Source organism: Globicephala melas, chromosome 11 (genome assembly GCF_963455315.2).
Source record: "Globicephala melas chromosome 11, mGloMel1.2, whole genome shotgun sequence".
In the NCBI taxonomy this organism is placed as follows: Eukaryota; Metazoa; Chordata; class Mammalia; order Artiodactyla; family Delphinidae; genus Globicephala; species Globicephala melas.
In genome coordinates this window covers 53,964,560-53,987,402 of record NC_083324.2, presented here as the reverse complement: position 1 = coordinate 53,987,402, position 22,843 = coordinate 53,964,560, and the positions used below count along the sequence as shown (strand labels likewise).

The window sequence follows — 22,843 nt, the reverse complement described above, 5'->3', positions numbered from 1 at the left end:
ACAAAGGAAAAAAGAAAGAAGAAAGAAAGAAAGAAAGAAGGAAAGAAAGAAAGAGAAAGGAAGGAAGGAAGGAAAGAAAGGAAAGAAAGAAAGAAAGAAAGAAAGAAAGAAAGAAAGAAAGAAAGAAAGAAAGAAAGAAAAAGAAGGAAGGAAGGAAGGAAGGAAGGAAGGAAGAAGGAAAGGGAGAAAGAAGGAAAGGGAGAAAGGAAAAGAAAGTATTATTTATTGATGGACCCCAAACTTACAATTATTGTGAACACGGGAAAACACATTGCAAATCAAGGCTGCAAACACTCACGGTCATGCTTTTGTTGTCACTGTTCTATTTGTTTCCTTGTACACCATCATTTCCTAAGGTTCCATTTAATTAAACATTTCTTTTATTGGTAGTGATTTTAGATAGTTGGTTAATATACCAAAACAAATCATAAGGCTAAATTACCAAAAATCACTTTTCAAACTATGATATTTGAGATTATGGGAATTCTTTTCAATGGAATAAAAAAGGGGGGAGCATCTCAACAATCTTTCTATGAGAGAACAATCAATCTGTCTTGAATTCTACACAAATCAACATAGAAAAAGAAAAGTGTATTCAAAAGTAAGGGACTTTCTACATATATACACTAATATGTATAAAATAGATAACTAATGAGAACGCGCTGTAGAGCACAGGGAACTCCACTTCACTGTACAGTAGAAACTAACACAACATTCTAAAACAACTATACCCCAATTAAAAAAAAAAAGTAAGAGACTTTCTGGCCATTGGAGAAAAAAAGAAAGGAACCAAAAACTGTTTGCTTTCTACCTCCTGACAGTGTTTCAAATCATGGGGCAGGGGTGTGACCTGAATCTAAACTTTCATGAGAACACACTTGATTTTAAGAATTAGGGATCATGATATTGATTTCTTTCCACCAGAGGGAGCCATAGACTATGACTTAGCAACCGTGCCTGTGCTTCTGGGCACACAAACACAGTAATCTAAAGTAGCTCCTTTTAAATCAAGATGGTGGAGGAGTAGGCGGATGTGGAGTTCACCTCTCTCCACAAATCCATCAAGAATACATCTACAAGTGGAACCATTCTCACAGAGCACCTGCTGAACTCTAGCAGAGGATCTTGGACAAAGGACAAGAAAAATCCCCTCGCAACTGGGTAGATGAAAGAAAGCAAAAAAAAAGAAAAAGAAAAAAGGAAGTGGGATGGGATGTGCACCCCTCGGGGGGAGCTGAAGGAGATGAGAGGTTCTCGCACTCAGGGAATCCCCCTCACCGGTGGGACGGAAGGGGAGTTTCAGGGTCTCAGAGGAGAGCACAGCAACTGGACTGCAGCAGGCCGGACAGAGTGAGACCTACACAGGTGGTCCGAGCCACAGCCCTGCATGCCCCAGCCTGAGACGTGTGTCTGCTGGTGCAGACGGGGGCTGGGTGCTGGAATGTGGGGTTTGAAGAGCAGATCCGGGGAAGGGGCTGCTGTTGGCTATGAGCAATCAGCCTGAGGGGATGGGAGTGAGGAGCTCCACAACTGGGAATGTTTGTAGAACAAGCCTGGGCCACCATAGAAGCAAAGTGCCATTGTTGAGTGACTCATGAGGGGCGGGCCCGCCATTGCAGCCTCTCTCCCCACACTCTGGCCCCTGCATCCGCAGGCACTAGGAGGGGCTCCCACCTGAGCAAGCTCCTGCACCACGCCCACCACTGCCTCCACTCCTCCCACTTGGGCTGGTGTGTGTGCTCCAGGGCAGCTTCAGGAGCAAACGCCTGTGAGTGGCCCACACATGGAGATGGGGCTGAAACCACAGTTGAGCCCCAGGGACCGTGGACTAAGGAAGAAGAGCTGAAATCTCTCCTCATGGCTGCGGGAACCACAGATTTACACGCCCGCTGCTGGCTTTGTAAACTCAGCGTCTGTGGAATATCTGAACGGATGAGTGCCCCCGCAGCTGGAGTGGGTCTGGCTCCAGCAGCTGTGGGCTTTGTGGGCATGTACACACAGGGACTGGGCTGGGCCAGAATCTGAGCTGCCTCCATAACTCCCACAGCGGGTCCAGGTGTGTGACTACTGCAGTCCTGGAACCTGACTTCAGTGGATCTGTGCTGACCTGGTGAAAACAATGCCTGAGAGACACCAGGGCCGACTGCCAGTATACCCACAGTTGAGGCGGGACTGAGAGCAGTTCCAACGACAGTGCACTTTGTGAGCCTGCACAGTGGGTGAAAGGGGACACAACTGAGCACATTACCAGGCGAACAGCTCCAGAGGAGGAATACTCAGTGGCTTCTCTCCCAGTGGGAATGCTCCAATCCTGCTTACCTTGCACCGCAGATCAGAAACACAGCTAAGAAACAGATCTGGGGGCCTCTACTCTGACAACTAGGGAGCAGACCCTATACCTGACAGGGCAGTGGCACCCACAGGGCAAAGGGGGGCCCCCCATTCAATACCCGGGGCAGGCTCTGGTCATCACAACACCAGTTAAACCCCCTATCAAGGCGATAATGGCCACCATACACTGAGGAAAGAGGTGGCAGTCTAAAAACAGCCCATGCACCAAGAAGAAAAGAAAATTAAACCCATGCAGGCTACACAGGGAAATTCCCACATAGAACAGCCCTCCAAGATAGTCTGAGCGTCTGGCATCAGAAGGAAGAACCCCCAGAGCATTTAGCTTTGAAGGCCAGTGGGGCTTGAGGGCAGGAGCTCCACAGGATGAGGGAAACAGAGACTTTACTCTTGGAGGGTGCACATAAGTTCTCATATGCACTGGGACCCAAAACATAGCAGTACCTCTATAGAAACCTGGGCTAGACCAACCTAGGGGTCTTGGAGGTTCTTGTGGGGAGGCGAGGGGTCAGCCGTAGCTCACTGTGGGGCCAAAGACACTGGTAGCAGAGGCCCTAGGGAATACTGATTCAGCATGACCCCTTCTGGAGGTCCCCATTTGGGCGCCAAGACCTGGCCCCAACCAACAGCCTACAGGCTCCAGAGCTAGAACACCTCAGGCCAAACAACCAGCTGGACAGGAACAGAGCCTCACCCATCAGCAGACAGGCTGCCTAGAGTCATACTGAGCTCATAGCCACATCAAAACACATCCTTTGACATGGCCTGGTCCACCAGACATAATGCCACCTACCAGAGGGAAGGAACGAGTCCATTCCACCAGGAAGCCTTACACAAGCCCCTGGACCAACCTTACACACCAGGGGGCAGACACCAGAAGCAAGAGGGAGTACAGTCCTGCAGCCTGAGGAAAGGAGACCACAAACACAGAAATTTAGACAAATGAGATGATAGAGTAATATGCTGCAAATGAAGGAACAAGATGAGAACAACTAAATGAAGAGGAGATAGGCAATCTACCCAAAAAAGAATTCAGAGTAATAAAAGTAAAGATGATTCAAAATCTCAGAAAAAGAATGGAGGCACAGACTGAGAAAATATAAGAAATGTTTAACAAGGAGCTAGAATATTTAGAGAACAAACAACCAGAGAGGGACAATACAAGAAATGAAATGAAAAAGACACTCAAAAAAATCAATAGCAGAATAACTGAGGCAGAAGAATGAATAAGTGAGCTGGAAGACAGAGTGAAGGAAATCACTGCCACAGAACAGAATAGAGAAAAAAGAATGAAAAGAAATGAAGACAGTCTCAGAGATCTCTGGGACAGCATTAAATGCACCAATATTTGCATTATAGGGGCCCCAGAAGGAGAAAAGAAAGAGAAAGGGCCTGAGAAAATATGTGAAGAGATTATAGCCGAAAACTTTCCTAAGTTTTGTGAAAGGAAACACTCAAGCCCAGGAAGCACAGAGAGTCCCACACAGGATAAACCCAAGGAGGAACACTCAGAGACACATAGTAATCAAACTGATAAAAATTAAAGACAAAGAAAAAATATTAAAAGCAACACAGGAAAAGCAACAAATAACATACAAGAGAATCCCCATAAGGTTATCAGCTAATTTCTCAGCAGAAACTCTGCAGGCCAGAAGGGAGTGGCATGATATATTTAAAGTAATGAAAGGAAAAAACCTACAACCAAGAATATTTTAACCAGCAAGGCTCCCATTCAGATTTGACAGAGAAATCAAAAGCTTTACAGACAAGCAAAAGCTAAGAGAATTTAGCACCGCCAAATGAGCTTTACAACAAAACTAAAGGGACTTCTCCAGGTGGGAAAGAGACAAGCAACTTAAAACAAACTTGTGTGTGTGTGTGTGTGTGTGTGTGTGTGTGTGTGTGTGTGTGTAGACTGCTATATCAAAACCTCATAGGAACTGCAAGCCAAAAAGTACAATAGAAACACACACACAAAAGAAAAAGAAGCCCAAACACAATGCTAAATATAGTCATCAAATCACAAGAGAAGAGAACAAAAGAGGAAGGGAAGAAAAAGACCTACAAAAACAAATTCAAAACAATTAAGAAAATGGCAATAAGAATATACATATCAATAATTACCTTAAAAATAAATGGATTAAATGCTCCAACCAAAAGACATAGACTGGCTGAATGGATACAAAAACAAGACCCATATATATGCTGTCTACAAGAGACCTACTTCAGACGTAGGGACACATACAGACTGAAAGTGAGGGGATGAAAAAAGTTATTCCATGCAAATGGAAATCAAAAGAAAGCTGGAGTAGCAATTCTTATATCAGACAAAATAGATTTTTTTAATATTTATTTTATTTATTTATTTTTCTATATTTTGGCTGTGTTGGGTCATAGTTGCGGTACATGGGATCTTCATTGTGGCATGTGGGATCTTTCGTTGTGGCATGCAGGCTTCTCTCTAGTTGTGGAGCGCAGGCTTCTTTCTAGTTGTGGCATGTGGGTTTTCTCTTTCTAGTTGTGGCACGTGGGCTCCAGAGTGTGTGGGCTCTGTAGTTTGCTGCATGTGGCTCTCTAGTTGAGGCACATGGGCTCAGTAGTTGTGGCACACGGGCTTAGTGGCCCCGCGGCATGTGAGATCTTAGTTCCCTAACCAGGTATCGAACCCACATCCCCTACATTGGAAGGCAGATTCTTTACCACTGGACCACCGGGGAAGTCCCCAAAATAGACTTTAAAATAAAGACTGTTGCAAGAGACAAGGGATGACACTACATGATGATCAAGGGATCAATCCAAGAAGGAGATATAACAATTGTAAAAAATATATGCACCAAACATAGGAGCACCTCAATATATAAGGGAAATGCTAACAGCTATAAAAGGGGAAATCAACAGTAGCACAATAATAGTGGGGGACTTTAACACCCCACTTACACCAATGCACAGATCATCCAGACAGAAAATCAGTAAGGAAACACAGGCCTTAAATTATACATTAGACCAGATGGACTTAATTGATATTTTTAGAGCATTCCATTCAAAAGCAGCAGAATACACATTCTTCTCAAGTGCACATGGAACATTCTCCAGGATAGGTCACATATTGTGCCAAAAATTAAGCCTCAGTAAATTTTTTTTAAATGTATTTATTTTAATTAATTTATTTATTATTTTTGGCTGCATGGGGTCCTCGTTGCTGCATGCAGGCTTTCTCTAGTTGCAGCAAGCAGGGGCTACTCTTTGTTGTGGTACGTGGGCTTCTTGTTGCGGTGGCTTCTCTTGTTGTGGAGCGTGGACTCTAGGTGCACAGCTTCAGTAGTTGTGGCACACAGGCTCAGAAGCTGTGGCCCGTGGGCTCTAGAGCGCAGGCTCAGCAGTTGTGGTGCATGGGCTTAGGTGCTCCGTGGCATGTGGGTTCTTCCCAGACCAGGGCTCGAACCCGTGTCCCCTGCATTGGCAGGCAGATTCTTAACCACTAGCACCACCATGGAAGCCCACCTCAGTAAATTTAAGAAAATTAAAATTATATCAAACATCTTTTCTGACCACAATGCTATGAGATTATAAATTACTGGGGAAAAAAAATGCAAAAACCCAATCACTTGGAGACTAAACAGTATGTTACTAAACAATCAATGGGTGACTAAAAAATCTCAAATAAACAAATTAACCTTACACTTAAATCAACTAGAGAAAGGAGAACAAAAAAACCAAAAAGGTAGTAGAAGGAAAGGAGTTATAAAGATTAGAACAGTAATAAATGAAATAGAGATGAAGAAAACAATAGCAAAGATCAATGAAACTAAAAGCTGGTTCTTTGAAAAGATAAACAAAATTGATAAACCTTTAGCCAGACTTATCAAGAAAAAAAGAGAGAGGACCAAAATCAGTAACGTTAGAAATGAAAAAGGAGAAGTTACAATGGACACCACAGAAATACAAAGGATCATAAGAGACTACTACAACCAACTATACACCAATAAAATGGACAACCTAGAAGAAATGGACAAATCCTTAGAAAGGTACAATCTCCCAAGACTGAACCCAAAACAAATAGAAAATATGAGCAGACCAATCACAAGTACTGAAATTAAAACTGTGATTTTAAAACTTCCATCAAACAAAAGTCCAGGACCAAATGGCTTCACAGGCAAATGCTATGAAACATTTAAGAAGAGTCAACACCAATCCTTCTGAAATTATGCCAAAAAATTGCAGAGGAAGAAAAACCCCCAAGCTCATTCTACAAGGCCACCATCACCCTGATACCCAAACTAGACAAAGATACCACAAAAAACAGGAAAATTACAGACCAGTATCACTGATGAATATAGATGCAAAAATCCTCAAAAAAATGCTAGCAAACTGAATCCAAAAACACATTAAAGGATCATACATGATGATCAACTGGGATTTACCCAGGGATGCAAGGATTCTTCAATATATGCAAATCAATCAATATGATACACCATGTTAACAAGTTGAAGAATAAAAACTCTATGATCATCTCAATGGATTCAGAAATAGCTTTTGACAAAATTCAACACCCGTTTATGACAAAAACTCTCCAAAAAGTGGGCATAGAGGGAACCTACCTCAACATAATAAAGTCATATATGACGAACCCACAGTAAACATCATTCTCAATGGTAAAAAACTGAAAGCATTTCCTCTATGATCAGGAATAAGACAAGGATGTCCACTCTCGCCACTATTATTCAACATAGTTTTGGAAATCCTAGCCACAGCAATCAGAGAAGAAAGGGAAACAAATGGAATCCAAATTGGAAAAGAAGTAAAATTGTTACTGTTTGCAGATGACATGATACTAGACATAGAAAATCCTAAAGATGATACCAGAAAACTACTAGAGCTCATCAATGAATTTGGTAAAGTTTCAGGACACAAAATTAATACACAGAAATGTCTTGCATACTTATACATTAACAATAAAAGATCAGAAAGAGTAATTAAGGAAATGATCCCATTTACCATCTCATCAAAAAGAATAAAACACCTAGGAATAAACCTACCTAAGGAGGCAAAAGATCTGTACTCAGAAAACAGTAAGATGCTCATAAGAAATCAAAGATGACACAAACAGATGGAAAGATATACCATGTTCTTGGATTGGAAAAATCAATATTGTCAAAATGACTATACTACCCAAAGCAATCTACAGATTCAGTGCAATCCCTATCAAATTACCAAAGGCATCTAGAAGTAGAACACAAAATTTTTCAATAAAACAATTTGTATTGAAACACAAAAGACCCAGAATAGCCCAAGTAATCTTGAGGAAAAAAAAAAAATGAAGCTGGAGGAATCAGACTCCCTGACCAGACTATACTACAAAGCTACAGTAATCAAAACAGTATGGTACTGGCACAAAAACAGAAATATAGCTCAGTCGAACAGGATAGAAAGTCCAGAGGTAAACCCATGCACCTATGGTCAACTAATCTATGGCAAAGGAGGCAAGGATATACAATGGAGAAAAGACTGTCCCTTCAATTAGTGGTGCTGTGAATACTGAACAGCTACATGTAAAAGAATGAAATTAGAACACTCTGTAACATCATACACAAAAATTAACTCAAAAGGATTAAAGACCTATATGTAAGGACGGATACTATAAAACTCTTAGATGAAGCACTGTCTGACATAAATTGCAGCAATATATTTTTTGATCCACCTCCTAAAGTAATGAAAACAAAAACAAAATTAAGCAAATGGGACCTAATTAAACTTAAAAGCTTTTGCAAAGCAAAGGAAACCATAAACAAAACAAATGGGAGAAAATATTTCCAGATAAAGCAACCAACAGGGATTTATCTCCAAAATATACTAACAGCTCATTGAACTCAATATCAAAAACACAAACAAACCAATCAAATAAAGGACAGAAGATCTAAATAGACATTTCTCCAAAGAAGACATACAGATGGCCAAAAAGCACATGAAAAGATGCTCCACATCACTAATTATCAGAGAAATGCAAATCAAAACTGCAATGAGGTATCACCTCACACCAGTCAGAATGGCCATCATCTAAAAATTTACAAACAATAAATGCTGGAGAGGGTGTGGAGAAAAGGGAACCCTCTCACACTTTTGGTGGGAATGTAAATTGATAAACCATTATGGAGAACAGTATGGAGGCTCCTTAAAAAATAGAGCTACCGTATGATCCAGCAATTCCACTCCTGGGCATATATTCAGAGAAAACCATAATTTCTAACAATACATGCACCCCAATGTTGATTGCAGCACTATTTACAATTGCCAAGACATGGGAGCAACCTAAATGTCCATCAACAGATGAATGGATATAGAAGATGTGGTACATATATACAATAGAATACTATTCAGCCATTAAAAGTACCAAATAATGCCATTTGTAGCAACATGGATGGACCTAGAGATTATCATACTAAGTGAAGTAAGTCAGATGGAGAAAGACAAATATCATATGATATCACTTATATGTGGAATATAATAAAGATCAATTTGTTTACAAAACAGTAAACATCTCACAGATCTCGAAATCAAACTTATGGTTACCAAAGGGGAAATACAGGGGGAAGTGATCAATTAGGAGATTGGGATTAACATATACACACTACTATATACAAGATAGATAATTAATAAGGGCCTACTGTGTAGCACAGGATGCTCTACTCAGTATTCTGTGATAACCTATATGGGAAAAGAATCTGAAAAAGAATGGATATATATATATATATATATATGTGTGTGTGTGTGTGTGTGTATGTGTGTGTGTGTATAACTATACACCTGAAATTAACACATCGTAAATCAACTATACTACAAGAAAAAAATTTTTTTTAATTGGAGAAAAAATAAAGTAGTTCCTTTTAGGTTTCATATTTTATTATCAAAGAAAGGTTTTTTTAAGATCAAATAATCACTATTAATTTTCAATAAGGTAGGATTTATGATTTGACTCTATACCCTTCTGACATTTTTACCCTCCAGAATGAAAAAAAAAAAAAAAAGCAGAGGCTTCATCTTTTATGTACTTCCACAGGTTTATTTACTTAGAAATTGGCTGATGGAAAACTTTTTGCTTCAGGAACCTAAGGACGAAGTCCACCTACATTTTGCCTGTTCGGATTCATCTGGGACAAGTATTTGGAATTTGTGCATCCTGTGGAATTGTCCTAGGTTCTGATTTCCAAAAAAGCTACAAGGAAGCAAGGCCCTGGCCTCCAGGGGTTTCTCTAGTTCTTGTAGTTGTGTGCGTCCATTCACTTCCAGCCCAGTAGTGCGATCCCCACCTTGCTCCACATAGAAGATGCTCCAGCTCTGATTTACTATCTATTGAAAACCCAAGCTTTGCCCTGAGTCTCTGACACTCTCATGCTTGCAAGCTGCCTTCTAGTTGCTTCAAATGCTGGGCCTGTAAAGACAGATTTACTTGTACTCCTTTTGTACTTTGAGGGGCAAATTTTATGAGCTGAAAGCTGACTGGCAGTCTCCTGTGACTGTTCAATAAGGCACAGTGCTTGTGAAGTATCACCCCCATGGCTGCGTTCTATCGGCTGATTAGGACTGAAATAGTGCATGTGGAAATGGAGAACCATTGGAAATTCATGGGCCGGCCGAGATCACAGCCCATCATGACTTCTCACGTGAAAATGTGATTTCCCTACCCCTGTTTCCTCTGGTTACTCTGCTGAGAAGCTTTAAATGAGTTTCCCAGCCTGTGACAAGGGACTTCTGCCATGGCATTGCTTGGGGAGCACAATTCAGAGTAACAAAGGTACCAGGTTTCCAGAAACTTAGACTGACCAAGGGATGGCTTTCAGGCTTCTGGAATGACGACTCCTAAATGGGGAAAAAGCAGATGTTTCTGAACAGCTTAAGCCACTTCCCGATTTTAATACAGTTTCCACAATCACTTTGTATCTGACAATTGTACCAGATGGAGATAGCACAGCATGACAGCTGAGTGGGCATTTGAGGCCTAAAGGACATGCCTACCTTCCCAGGACTCTGGATAGTGATTGTAATTGCTTCTATTTTCATATGGGAATTAAGGCATTACTAAACCATTTAAAAAATAAAATTTTTTAAATAAATAATTTCACATAGCATGAATTATTTTGTTAGCAAACGTAACTTTTCTTGTAGCTTCCTTCCCCTACCCCATAATATCATGGTTTCCTTTTTCTAATCCTAGACTATTTTATGTCCCCTGCAAAGCGTAAATCGTCCCCCTACAGAATTTAATTAGGAGAATTCATTACAGCCACAGGTTTGAGCAATTTACTGGAAAATGTGGACTTTCAAACTGGGGGCCCCACTTTAACACAGTTTAATTTAAATAATAAGGAGAATGGACAAATTGTAATCAATCATTTAAAACTCTTGCTAGGGACATTCAGTCTGAGTAAAGCAGTATATTCTTTTTCACTGGAATTACACCAACCCAGTGTGGTTACATGAACCAGAACTTATTTGGCAGTTAGGTATTTCTGACTAATAAAAATAGGAAATAAAATGGTTTCTGAATAAAGACATGGAGTTCTCCATCACCCAGGACCCCTGCTCCAATCACTGCCTCTTTCTCTCCTTCCCTTCAAAGCACTTAAGGAATCCAAAGAGATATTGTTATTCATTCTTCTCATTTCCCATTTCCTCCACAACCCCCAATTATTGTTTCCTGCCTTCAAACCTTTACTGAAACTGCTTGTGTTAAATTTATTGATGTCTTTCTCTTTGCCAAGGTCAACAGAAGCTTTAACGCCCTTAAGTGATTCCCCTTTCTGACTTCCTTCTTTACTCACATGGTTTCCTGTCTGATTTAACTCCATCTCTAGCCATTTCCTCTCTGCCTCTATTCTGCTCCTCTGTCCACCCTCACACACTCTCTCAGCTTTCATTCATCTTCCTTCTTTCTTGGTCTCTACTTCCCCTAAGTCTCCTCATCCTGAATTCAACTACCATTTATACAATGATAATTTTTTAGTCTTTTCTCTGGTTTAGACTTCTAAGATCCAGCCTCTCATTTCTGTCTCCTGAGCTTCCCCACCTGGGTGACTGGCATGGAGATAGTACTACGTGGCCACCCAAACTGTTGCTTTCTTTTTTTGTATGTTACCAGCCACATAGTTGCCAGCCTTCTCTGCATTTATGTGGGGCCATGTGATAGGCTTATGGCCAATGGAATATGGGTGACTTGACACACATCGCTTCCATTTCTGGTCCCTGTGATGCCCTGCATGGTCCTCTAAGCTCTTTCTCTTCCCTGACAATGTTGGAGGATGGTAGGGCATGAGGTCCACCAGCCAGGAACATTCAATCCATGTTTTGCTGAAATGAAGAACACTGTTGTCTTAGACCCCTGAGAATTGGGTTTGTCAGTTACAGCAGTTAGATTGCCCTGGTTATTACGGTGTAATGAAGGTACACTGGTAACTCCTTGGTACCTCCAAAAGGAAACTCAGCTTGTTCCACAAAACAAATTCCCCATCTCAGTAAATGGGACCCCATCTCACCCAAACCAGGAATTTTAAGTCTCCCAGAACTTATCCTCCGACCTTATCCCATATCCAGTCTCTCCCCAGGCCATGTTCACTTGACCTCTTTCACATATCCATGAACTAGACACTCTGGTTCAGCCCCTCGTGGCTCCCAGTGCACACAATTACAACTGTCTCCTAATTGTTCTCTGTTTGTCTCCTCCCATCCTTTCCAGCTGGTTGCCCACACCCTTTGAAGGATGATCTTGTTCTCCATCATCATCTCTTTTTCATCTTAAAAATGAATGACACCAATTTTCTGCTCATAAATGAATATATATATATATATATTTAGAAATTTTGGAAAACTCAGAAAAGTATTAAATAGAAAATAAATGTCAATTACAATTTCATTACCTCAATACAAACACTGTTAAACATTTGGTTCACAGGCCTCCTATGTCATTTTTTATGTGTGTGTTTATAATTATTATCCATAGTATCTTAAACTTAATTTTTATCTTTATCAAAGCAGTACATATATGCATTTTAAAGGCTGCTTACTAATACTACAGGAAGCGGAGCAGAATATATCGACCCAAAATGTACCTCTTTGGCATAGAATTATTTTAGGCTAATTATTTTTATGCAACAGAAGACACAGGAGAAGCTCGGAGAACCAAGGAGAAGTTGCCCTTTTGTAAGAGACATTTACATTTATAAGGGGAATTATTATAGGGCGGTCTCAGTCAAGAGCCTAGAAGGGTAAAGAGAAAATTATTTTTCTTCCTGCACATACATATATAGTGAAAAACATCAGCTCCCTGTTTCAGTCCTCTCAACTTCCAACTCCACCCCTCAGAAGAAAATGCTTTCAAATAGTTTAGTGATTTATTCAGGGGTTTTTCTCCATAATTTTAAATGACATTGTTGTACTGCTATTCCTTGATTTCTAAAGTATATATGTTATCAACTGACTTTGGTACTACGGAAAATGAAGATTAAGTTTTACATCCACACAAACTTTCTACTTGATAATAAAATTATGCCACTCTTTTGGTTAAACAATAATGGTATTTACATAATTATTACTCTGCAAATATTACTTAAAATTAAACCTCATATTTCTTTTCCTGTTCAAGTTTATTTTTTCTGGAGTTTAGTAATTGCCTTTATTTATTGTCTTCTGAGTTTTCTCTATCTATCACAAATATATATTCATATTGTCAAAAGAATCCAATATGCTTTTCCCTACATAAAAACACATTAGACATTCAGTTAAATACATTTTGGGGCATTTTCCCCATGAAAGCTCTCCACATTCATGTTCCAATCTGGACTATATTTTAGTATCCAAAATATATAAATAATGCTTAAAAGTCAAAAATTTTTAAAAATGAGAAAAAATGGGGAAAAAAGATGGAAAAACGCTATTCACAAGTGAGGAAAACAATGGCCATTAAACATGTGCAAAGTGGTTCCATTTCATGGGTACTGGCAAAATTAAAATGCTTGATGATTCTACGTTTATTAAAAAGTTAAAGTGGTACCTTTTGGGAAAGTGTGTCATAATCTAATGAAGTTGCAGACATGCGTGACATACAACACAGCAGTTCACTACAAGTCACATACCCTAAAGTTACTTTTACTCACATACAGGAGTGGATGTGTACACTTATGCATTTTGCAGCATTGTTCTTAAAAGCTCCTGAGGGCAATAGTTCTGATGTACATCAAGAGGACAATGGGGCTTCCCTGGTGGCGCAGTGGTTGAGAGTCTGCCTGCCGATGCAGGGGACACGGGTTCGTGCCCCGGTCTGGGAAGATCCCACATGCTGCAGAGCGGCTGGGCCCGTGACCATGGCCACTGAGCCTGCGCGTCTGGAGCCTGTGCTCCGCAACGGGAGAGGCCACAGCAGTGAGAGGCCCGCGTACCGCAAAAAAAAAAGAGGACAATGGATACATGAATTATCATGTATTCATGCAGTGGGCTGCAGTACTGCAGTAAGATTATCAAAGTGCTTATCTATATGGATGAATCTCATATAACAGATGCCAGGAAATGATAAAACGTCAATTTCAATATACTAATTATTCCTAGGAGAAAGTGTTGGGGAAGTGATGGGGTAGGAATACACCGAGAACTATAACCATATTAGCATTTTCTTCTGAAATTAGCATGGTGACTACTTTATACTATTTATTCCTCTTTATCTGAAATGTTTCATAATACATGAAAAAACTGGAGTCAAATACATTGTAGGAGAGCATATTTGTTTTGACTTCTGAGTATGTAGAAATTGGATGATTCATAAGTTGTAGGGTCCCCACTGAATGATTTTCCAGAAACAGGATCATAAAAATAATGTTATTTGACAGAACAGAAAGGAAAGGGCTTGATTTTTTTCCTTCTCTCTAAACTTCTCTTAGAGATTAGAGGTGCTGCGTTTGAATGGTATTTTGGGACTGAGTCTCCTGGCTAATGGGCAATTTCATTTTGACTCAAGGGAACTTTATGCCTAAAAGTACATGAAACAGCAATTAAATACTTGACTAGAAAAATGAGCTTTGAATATGTTATTCTGTCATTATAACTGGGAAATACCTTCAGAACATTTCAGCCTTCTGTGACACCAAATCTTGTAGACTTGTATGGAAATGCTGAAAGCTTTTCCAGATTTGCACCCACTTTAATGTTGTAGGAGTTTGACTTGCTAATTAAGCTAAGGTACTCTGCCAGTGATGTTTATTAACATAATTTCTAATTCAGTCCTCATTTTTCTGCATGTGTTTCATTTTGGATTGAACACATCTCTGCCTTGGACTGTCAATATTTCCACTGTGATGATAGAAGAAGGGCAACAGGCACACAAGATTAAAAGGAGTATGTCAAGCTCCAGACCTCATCACAATGCTAGGGTGTCCTGTGTGTTACTCTGTCCACCATTAAAAGGGATTCTATGCAGTTCTGCAGTGAAAGCAATGCGCTGAAATTAGAGGTCTTGAATTCACTCCAGGTTTTACTAACTCACTGTCTTGTGGTAAGCAACCCCAAATCTCTTGGCTTTACATACTAAACTGCTAAAAGATTTACAGCACTCACAAAAGTAAAGTAAGTCTTACTAGATGTTTAGAAATTTCTACTAATAAGTTGCCTTTCTTCCAAAGCATTCCAGATTCTAAAACTAATTAGGTGCTGTCTACTTATTAAGTGCTAGATGATGAGTGTTTTTACTGAGTTTTGAAATTCTGGGGAAAGAATTGTGAGGCATAATCATTGTTGGCAGTGAACCGTACACACGATGAATAGCATGATAAAACCTTCAAGTCATTACTGTAGCAGATTTTTAGCTATTTTACTGGTGGGACTGGAAACAGGTACTGTCTACAACCAACATAAAGAAACATTGATACATCTGAACTTTCAGGATGGATCTCCAGGATGTCATGTGAGTTGTGACTAAGGAGACGATAAGTTTCTTTATTAGCTAATTTGTATCTAGAAAAGCCAATTTCCAGAACCATAGTTAGTCTGCCCTAGAAATATTCTAGTGACTCAGGAAGACGTATAAAATCTGCCCTTTGGTAAAGAAAAGAATGGTTAAGGACTTGGAAAAGAATGTAACTGCACCCAGATTTCAAAGCATCACTCCCCAACATTTTTAGAGCTATTACCTAAATTCTGTAGACAGTGCCAGGGCACTGAGGCAACAGTTCTGGGGGCCTCCTCTACAGGCAGCTTCCATAGCAAGATGCATGAGCTCTCACCCTGATCATGCTGGTACCCACCGCCCCCCACCCCCCCGCCTCCGAAAACTATGAACTTTGTTTAAGAGACATTTTTCTCTTTCTTATGTCTAGATGGGTTAACTACAGCCTACCTTACCAATTATAGGAAGCAACTTAAGAGCACTAGAAAAAATAATGCATTTCAGTGATTGACTATAGCTGCTACGTAAACCAGAAAATGCTTACCCTTTACACTTAGAAACGTTTTCATACTCTGCTGATTCCAAAGTCAGAGACCAAAGACCCATTTTTTACAGCAGTTTTTCCAGATAAAGGTATATTTGTGGGGTTTTTTTTCAAAGTGGCTTCTGTATGCTAAGAACCATCTAGGGCTCTCCAAGTCTTAGGTTCATCTTTTAAAACATTAAGGAGTGGAAAATCCAGAAAATCTGAAGAAGTCTTGTTTGAGACCTGTGTTATTTTGATTCCAATGAATGAAAGTCAATTTTATATGGCTTAAGTGCAAAGGGAGGGATATAGTTGGGTTAAAATCAAGCTGTAGGCAGGGAAAGGATGTAACTGAGCTCAGAAATATCTAAAACTGGGAACTTGAAAGCCAACAGGCCTTTCACTCTGCCTCTCATTTTAGCTTTTCTTTGAGTTCCAATTTCATTTTCTCTCCTTTTAGGCCACACTGCTACACTGCTGACTTATGTCTAATTCCTAATTTTAAAAAAAAAAAAACACCTAATAGATCCAAGGGAGGGGCTTTGATATGGTTAGGGTGAGAAGGAAGAAGAGAAGAGCAAGAAAACCCAGCACTCCCATGAGAATCAGATAGTTACCGTACAGAGAATGAGTGCTGTTCTCAGAAGAAATAGGGTTTGGAGCAGACAAAACAAGAGGTGTCCACAGTGAAATCTCATTGAATCCTTTAACATTTGCAATGTGTAGGTGATAAAACAGATTTAGAGCAGGGCAGTGATTTGTTCAAGGTCATGCAACTCCTAAGTGGAGGAACTATGACTTGAATCTGGACTGTATCTCCCAACCCCTTCTCTTCTCTAATATATATGATTTAATCTACTGGTTGGCAGCATATGTATGTTGGTGCATGTCAGATGACACTGTGATATCTGTAAGATTTGGGAGCAGGACACAGGGAAGTTCTCTGTGCTCTCAGTTTTGGGATTTGCCTCAAGGAGCCTAGGAGCAATGCTGGTGAGTCATTCCTAAGATGTGGGCTGTGTTAGGCTTTTGAATTACAGAAAGGAGAAAAAGAAATGGTATGACTAATTAACCAATAATTATAAAACATTAAATGTGCAAAAAGGAAACCTACCTGATGAGGCCATGAGAGAATTGTATAATAGAGGGTTGTGTTTGTTTTAATGAATGGGGATATGCATTTATGGAAGTTTTCCTTGTGGAAGATTCTAAGGTTATTTAAGTCAGAAATTGGTTAATTCTGAGAGTCAGTTCCTAAATGTGTGTACATGCTCTTGGTTTTCTTGCTGGGAGTCATCTAATTTGGGGACTCATACTCTGAAGTGTGAGAAAGTTGAATTAATTTCAGAGGAAATACGTTCATTAAAGGCCAATGAATGTCAGTTCACTGTACCAGCTAGCTACTGCTGTGTGACAAATCAATTCAATGATTTAAAGCAGCATGTGCGGGCTTCCCTGGTGGTGCAGTGGTTGAGAGTCCACCTGCCGATGCAGGGGACACGGGTTCGTGCCCCGGTCCGGGAAGATCCCACGTGCCGCGGAGCGGCTGGGCCCGTGAGCCATGGCCACTGTGCCTGCGTGTCCAGAGCCTGTGCTCCACAATAGGAGAGGCCACAACAGTGAGAGGCCCGCGTACCACAAAAAAAAAAAAAAGCACGTGCGTCCTGATTGGTGGGGTTTTGCTGATTTGCACTGCCCTTGATTGTATAGGGATGTTTCAAGCAAAGGATGCAGCTGGGCTTGGCTTCTTACTGCCACTTGGCTCAGACTGCTTTATGTGTATTCATCTTGGGGCCCAAGCTGAGGGGACAGCAGCCACAGAAGGGAACCTCTGCTCATGACACAGGTGGAGATGTGAGAGAACATGCCCAATCATGTAAGCAAGTTTTAATCTTTTGGTTGTGTCATGTTTGCTGGCATCCATTGGCAGAAAAATGGCCAAGCTCAAAATCAAAGTGTGAAGAAGAATGTCCCTCTCATGGAGATGGTGTGGGGTGGAGTGAGTGAATAGTTCTAGACAATAATCCAATCCACCATAGAGTCCAGAGCTAAAAGTTTATTTTTAGAAAGTATATTTTAAAAGTGCATTCCCAGGGCTTCCCTGGTGGCACAGTGGTTAAGAATCCACCTGCCAATGCAGGGGACACAGGTTTGATCCCTGGCCCAGGAAGATCCCACGTGCAATGGAGCAACTAAGCCCTGCACCACAACTACTGAGCCTGCACTCGAGAGCCCGCCAGCCACAACTACTGAGGCCCGTGCGCCTAGAGCCGGTGCTCCGCAACAAGAGAAGCCACCGCAATTAGAAGCCCACACACAGCAACGAAGAGTAGCCCCCGCTCGCCGCAACTAGAGAGAGACTGCACACAGCAACGAAGACCCAAGGCAGAAAAAAAAAAAAAGTGCGTTTCCAGGTGATTCTAAAGGAGAAGGACCACATATTGTGAGAAGGTGTTGACTTTTAAAAGTGGTGAGCAGACCGGCCGGAGCAGGTCCGGGGTCAGGCAGCAGTGCCCCTGGGCCCGGCCATGGTGCAGGCCTGGTACGCGGAGAAGTCGGGCGACGACCCGCAGCGGCCCCACCGCGGGGAGCCCGGGAGCCCGGTCGCCCTGGAGCAGCTGCGCGGGCTCGGGGTCCTTTACTGGAAGCTGGATGCTGACAAATATGAGAACGATCCAGAATTAGAAAAGATCCGAAAAGAGAGAAACTACTCCTGGATGGACATAATAACCATATGCAAAGACAAACTACCAAATTACGAAGAAAAGATTAAGATGTTTTATGAGGAGTATTTACACCTGGATGACGAGACTCGCTACATCCTGGACGGCACTGGGTACTTCGATGTCAGGGATAAAGCGGACAGTTACAATCAAGACTTTAAATTTTAACAGAAAAACTTGTACATTGTTTTTTTTCGTTAACAATTCTGAGATTCAATTATACCTAATTCGTTATAATCATAGAAAAACCCTAAATTAACCTCATATTTGAAGGGCAGTTTGCTTTAAGTACTTTTTTGTTTAAACTGGATTAAAAACCTTTACGTCAAAAAAAAAAGAGTGGAGAGTATATATTTTTGCCACCAGAGGAAATCAGTGGTTTTCTTTCCTTCTTAAAGTTAACTTTTCTATATATTGAACTTCTACTCAATCTACTATTATTAATTTCATGTCAGCCAAGCATACAAGTCAGGGTTTTCCAGAGATAGAACCAATAGACCATATATAGATATATAGAAGGAGATTCATTACAAGGGATTGGCTCACACAATTATGGAGGATGAGAAGTCCCACAGTTGGCTGTCTACAAGCTGGAAGTCCAGGAAACCAAGTGGCGTACGTCCAGTCCAAACCAAAAGGCCTGAGGACCTGGGAGAGCCAATGGTAGAACTCCTAGTCCGAGTCCAAAGGCCCAAGAACCAGGAGCCCCAATGGCCAAGGACAGGAAAAGATGGTGTCCCAGCTCAAGCAGAGAGCAAATTTGCCCTTCCTTTGCCTTTTTGTTCTATCCAGGCCCTCAGTGGATTGGATGACGCCCACCTGCATCGGTGAGGGTGATCTTCCTTAGTCTATGAAATCAAACGCTAATTTCTTCCAAAAACACAGACACACCCACAACGTTTTACCAGCTATATGGGCATCGCTTAGCCCACTCAAGTTAACTCCTAAAATTAAGCATCACACCAAGTGATCATCTGATTTTACTGTGTCTTCATTGTATCCACTGTAATTTTGTGTGTGTGTGGGCGGGGGGGTGGGTGGGGTTAAGATGGCTGGAATGTGATTTGGCCCATTTTTTTCCTTTTTCAAAACTTGGGTTCAGAGTTGAGTTAATGACTATCCTCTGTTTGGGCCACATATTTATCATGAGTCCATGTAAGTCCCCTTTTTTCATATTTTTTGAAAAATTTTTTCTCTTTAATCCTCATAACCTAGTCTCCTTCTGTTCCCCTTCTCTACCTTTGGCAATGATTCTGAATCTTTAAATGTGTAGTTGTCCCTTGGTATCTGCAGGTTCCAGGAGCCCCCTTCAGATACTAAATTCTGAGGATGCTCAAGTCCCTTATATAAAATGGCACAGTATTTATATATAACCTAGGCACATCCTCTCGCATACTTTAAATCACCTCTAAATTTCCTATAATAGCTGATATGGTGTAAATGCTATGTAAGTAGTTGCCAGTGAATGGCAAATTCAAGTTTTACTTTTTGGAGATTTCTGAATTTTTTTTCCTGAATATTTTTGATTGTTGGTTGAATACTTGGATGTGGAACCCCTGGATACAGAGGGGCAACCGCGTATCTTTCTGTTTGTATGTGTTCTTTCAAAGTGTGTATTGATAGTTTTGTGCTATTGTATTTTTAAATTATGTAAGTAGTACTGTGTTATCGATCTCATTTTATTCCTTATTTTTGCACTCATTAATTCTCTAATTACACTCATTCATGTTACCGTGCATACCTATTATCCATTGCTTCTCATTGCTATATAGTACTTGGAGGTTTGTATCCACCATTGTGTTTGTTTCCTTTCTCCCAAGGATGGAGGCTCAGATTGCTTCCAGTTCTCCATGACTACCAATAATCCTAAAAAGAAAATCTTTATACATACCCCCTTATGTGCCAAATCTTATGCTACCATCCTAGACAGTCTGTTACCTCAATTTGTCATTAATATGCTATTTAAGGGCTTAAAGCAGGGAAAAGACTTGACCACATTTTGTTTTAGAAAAGTGACTAGATGTCATGTGTAAATGATGTTGAGTTTGGATAAAAACACTGAAAGCAAGGTGGTCAGTTAGGGTTCTGTTGATCATCCAGGCAAAGGCTGAGACAGAACCAGACAAAGTGAGAGAGAAGGAAGAGGGCAGGATGGGAGGAACTGAGGGCAGTTCAGGGACTAAAATGATGGATGTGACATCTTCTCTTGGATAGAGAAGGAAGTGAGAGCTTGGAATCTAGAACAATTCCTACATTCCTGGGTTGTATGATCGGGTAAAATGGTTTGCATTCTAGGATGGTTTCCCTCCAAGATGAGGAATGCTGGAAAAGGAGCAGGTTAGGGGAGATGGTAAAGAAAACAAGCACACCCATCAAGGACTTAATGTCAAATGAAAGCTCCCAAATGAGCTGTGTGTGTGTGCGTGTGTGCATGTGTGTTTTAATTCCTTTTCTCCAAAAGCAGTGTACATTTTCCCTAATGTATTAGATCTGAGCACCTATTTTATTTCGTACTTGACACCTAATATATGTATGTATATTTGTATTAAATTCTAAATATAACCAGAGGGCTTGCTTATTAATCGAATTTCCTGAGGCATAACTCATTCCCATGAGGTGCTAATAATCTGATAATTCCAGGTCTTTAATGCTATTGATGAGAGCAGTTAAATAACTTCTTAAAGACTCTATTAGTCATATTTGTCTTTTAACTTGGCTAGAATCTGTATTTCTTTCATTATCCCTGTCACTCACACACACACACACACACACACACACATCTTCCTGTTTTAGGAAACCTTCAACCATGACCATTTGATGGGTTATCCTTCAAAAGACAAACTTATCAGATCTAAAAGTATCACCTCAATCACCTTGCTTCTAGTAGGAAGACACTTGCCCCTGGCTTTTGAGAGAAGGTTAAATGAAGCCAGAAGGCTCCTGTGTTCTACCTCATTGACCTCCCCCCAAGGCTGTTCTCTGTGTCTTCCCACTGGGTTGAATCAGTGCCCCCCATTATGCAAGCACTCAGATGTGACAGAAACAGCAGCCTCTTTCAAGCAGAGGAGCAGGCAGTGTGAAGCCACCATCCAGCATCACGGGGAGCAGACTGCCTGGGAAGCAGTGGTGAGGCTAAGCCTGCTGGGCCCCTGGTACCCAAGGCAGAGCATCACTCCCCAGAAGAAGAGAGGATGTTGAGGAAAAAGGTAATAGGGTCAGCATGACAGAAGAGTTACAGCAATTTAAAGAGGGGTGATGGAATGAAGCCACAGAGGAAACTCTTCTCAGTGCAGCTCTGACAAAAATTCAAGCGGTGCAGCTCTTAGATTTCTGTAACATCTGGGAAAATTTGAACATGGTTTGGTTTGTTTGATTTGAAAATTGGTTAAATGCTGTAAGGATGGAAAACCTCCAGCATCTGTATTAATCATGTAATTGTCACAGATCCATTCCAATGGAGTTTTGTGTTATTGTTGCTATTCATAGCATTCATTCTTTCTGGCTGACTTTGGGTGCATCTGATGTTCTAAAACCAACTTGGAAATCTACCACTACATGAAAATTCTGATGAGAATGATCGTTTCCACTTACAGGGAGTTATTACATGTCAGATTCTAATTAATTCACATAAGAATACTATAAGTGGGGCTTCCCTGGTGGCACAGTGGTTGAGAGTCCACCTGCTGATGCAGGGGACACGGGTTCGTGCCCCGGTCCGGGAAGATCCCACATGCCGCGGAGCGGCTGGGCCTGTGAGCCATGGCCGCTGAGCCTGCGCGTCTGGAGCCTGCACTCCGCAACGGGAGAGGCCACAACAGTAAGAGGCCCGCGTACTGCAAAATAAAGAAAGAAAGAAAGAAAGAATACTATAAGTTATGTATGGTTACAACAGTTTTGAAAATTAGAAAATGGTGCTGCTAGAGGATGAGGAAGTTGTCCAAGTGTTCTGTTTCTAACATACAATAAAATACTGGAGCTGGGACTTATTGTCTGGCTACAATTGTTCTTTGATTTGTCTTCCTGATTCTTAACATTTCTAAAAAAAACAAGTTTGGGTGATTTTAACCTTTGTAGTGAGCATAAAACACCTGGGAACATCAAAGTCAAGCCACGCTTATTACTTCTTCCTGGGATGCTGAGAATCTGCATGAAAGTTTTCAGATATAGCATCACACCTTTAACAACATAGCTTAATCAACTTGGGAAATAAGTTCATCTTGGGGTCGGAAAGGTATGTCAAGGTTTATATATGAAAGCAGGGTTTTTTTTTTTTTGGAAAGCCAAGATTTTTCAAGCTTGTAAATAGATAGATCCAAATAGTGT

General features: G+C 40.8%; 1 pseudogene; it reads left to right on the top strand.

Moving 5' to 3' along the window:
• Nucleotides 1–18,325: 18,325 nt before the first annotated feature.
• Nucleotides 18,326–18,688, top strand: LOC115838824 (acireductone dioxygenase pseudogene; annotated as a pseudogene).
• Nucleotides 18,689–22,843: the final 4,155 nt, after the last annotated feature.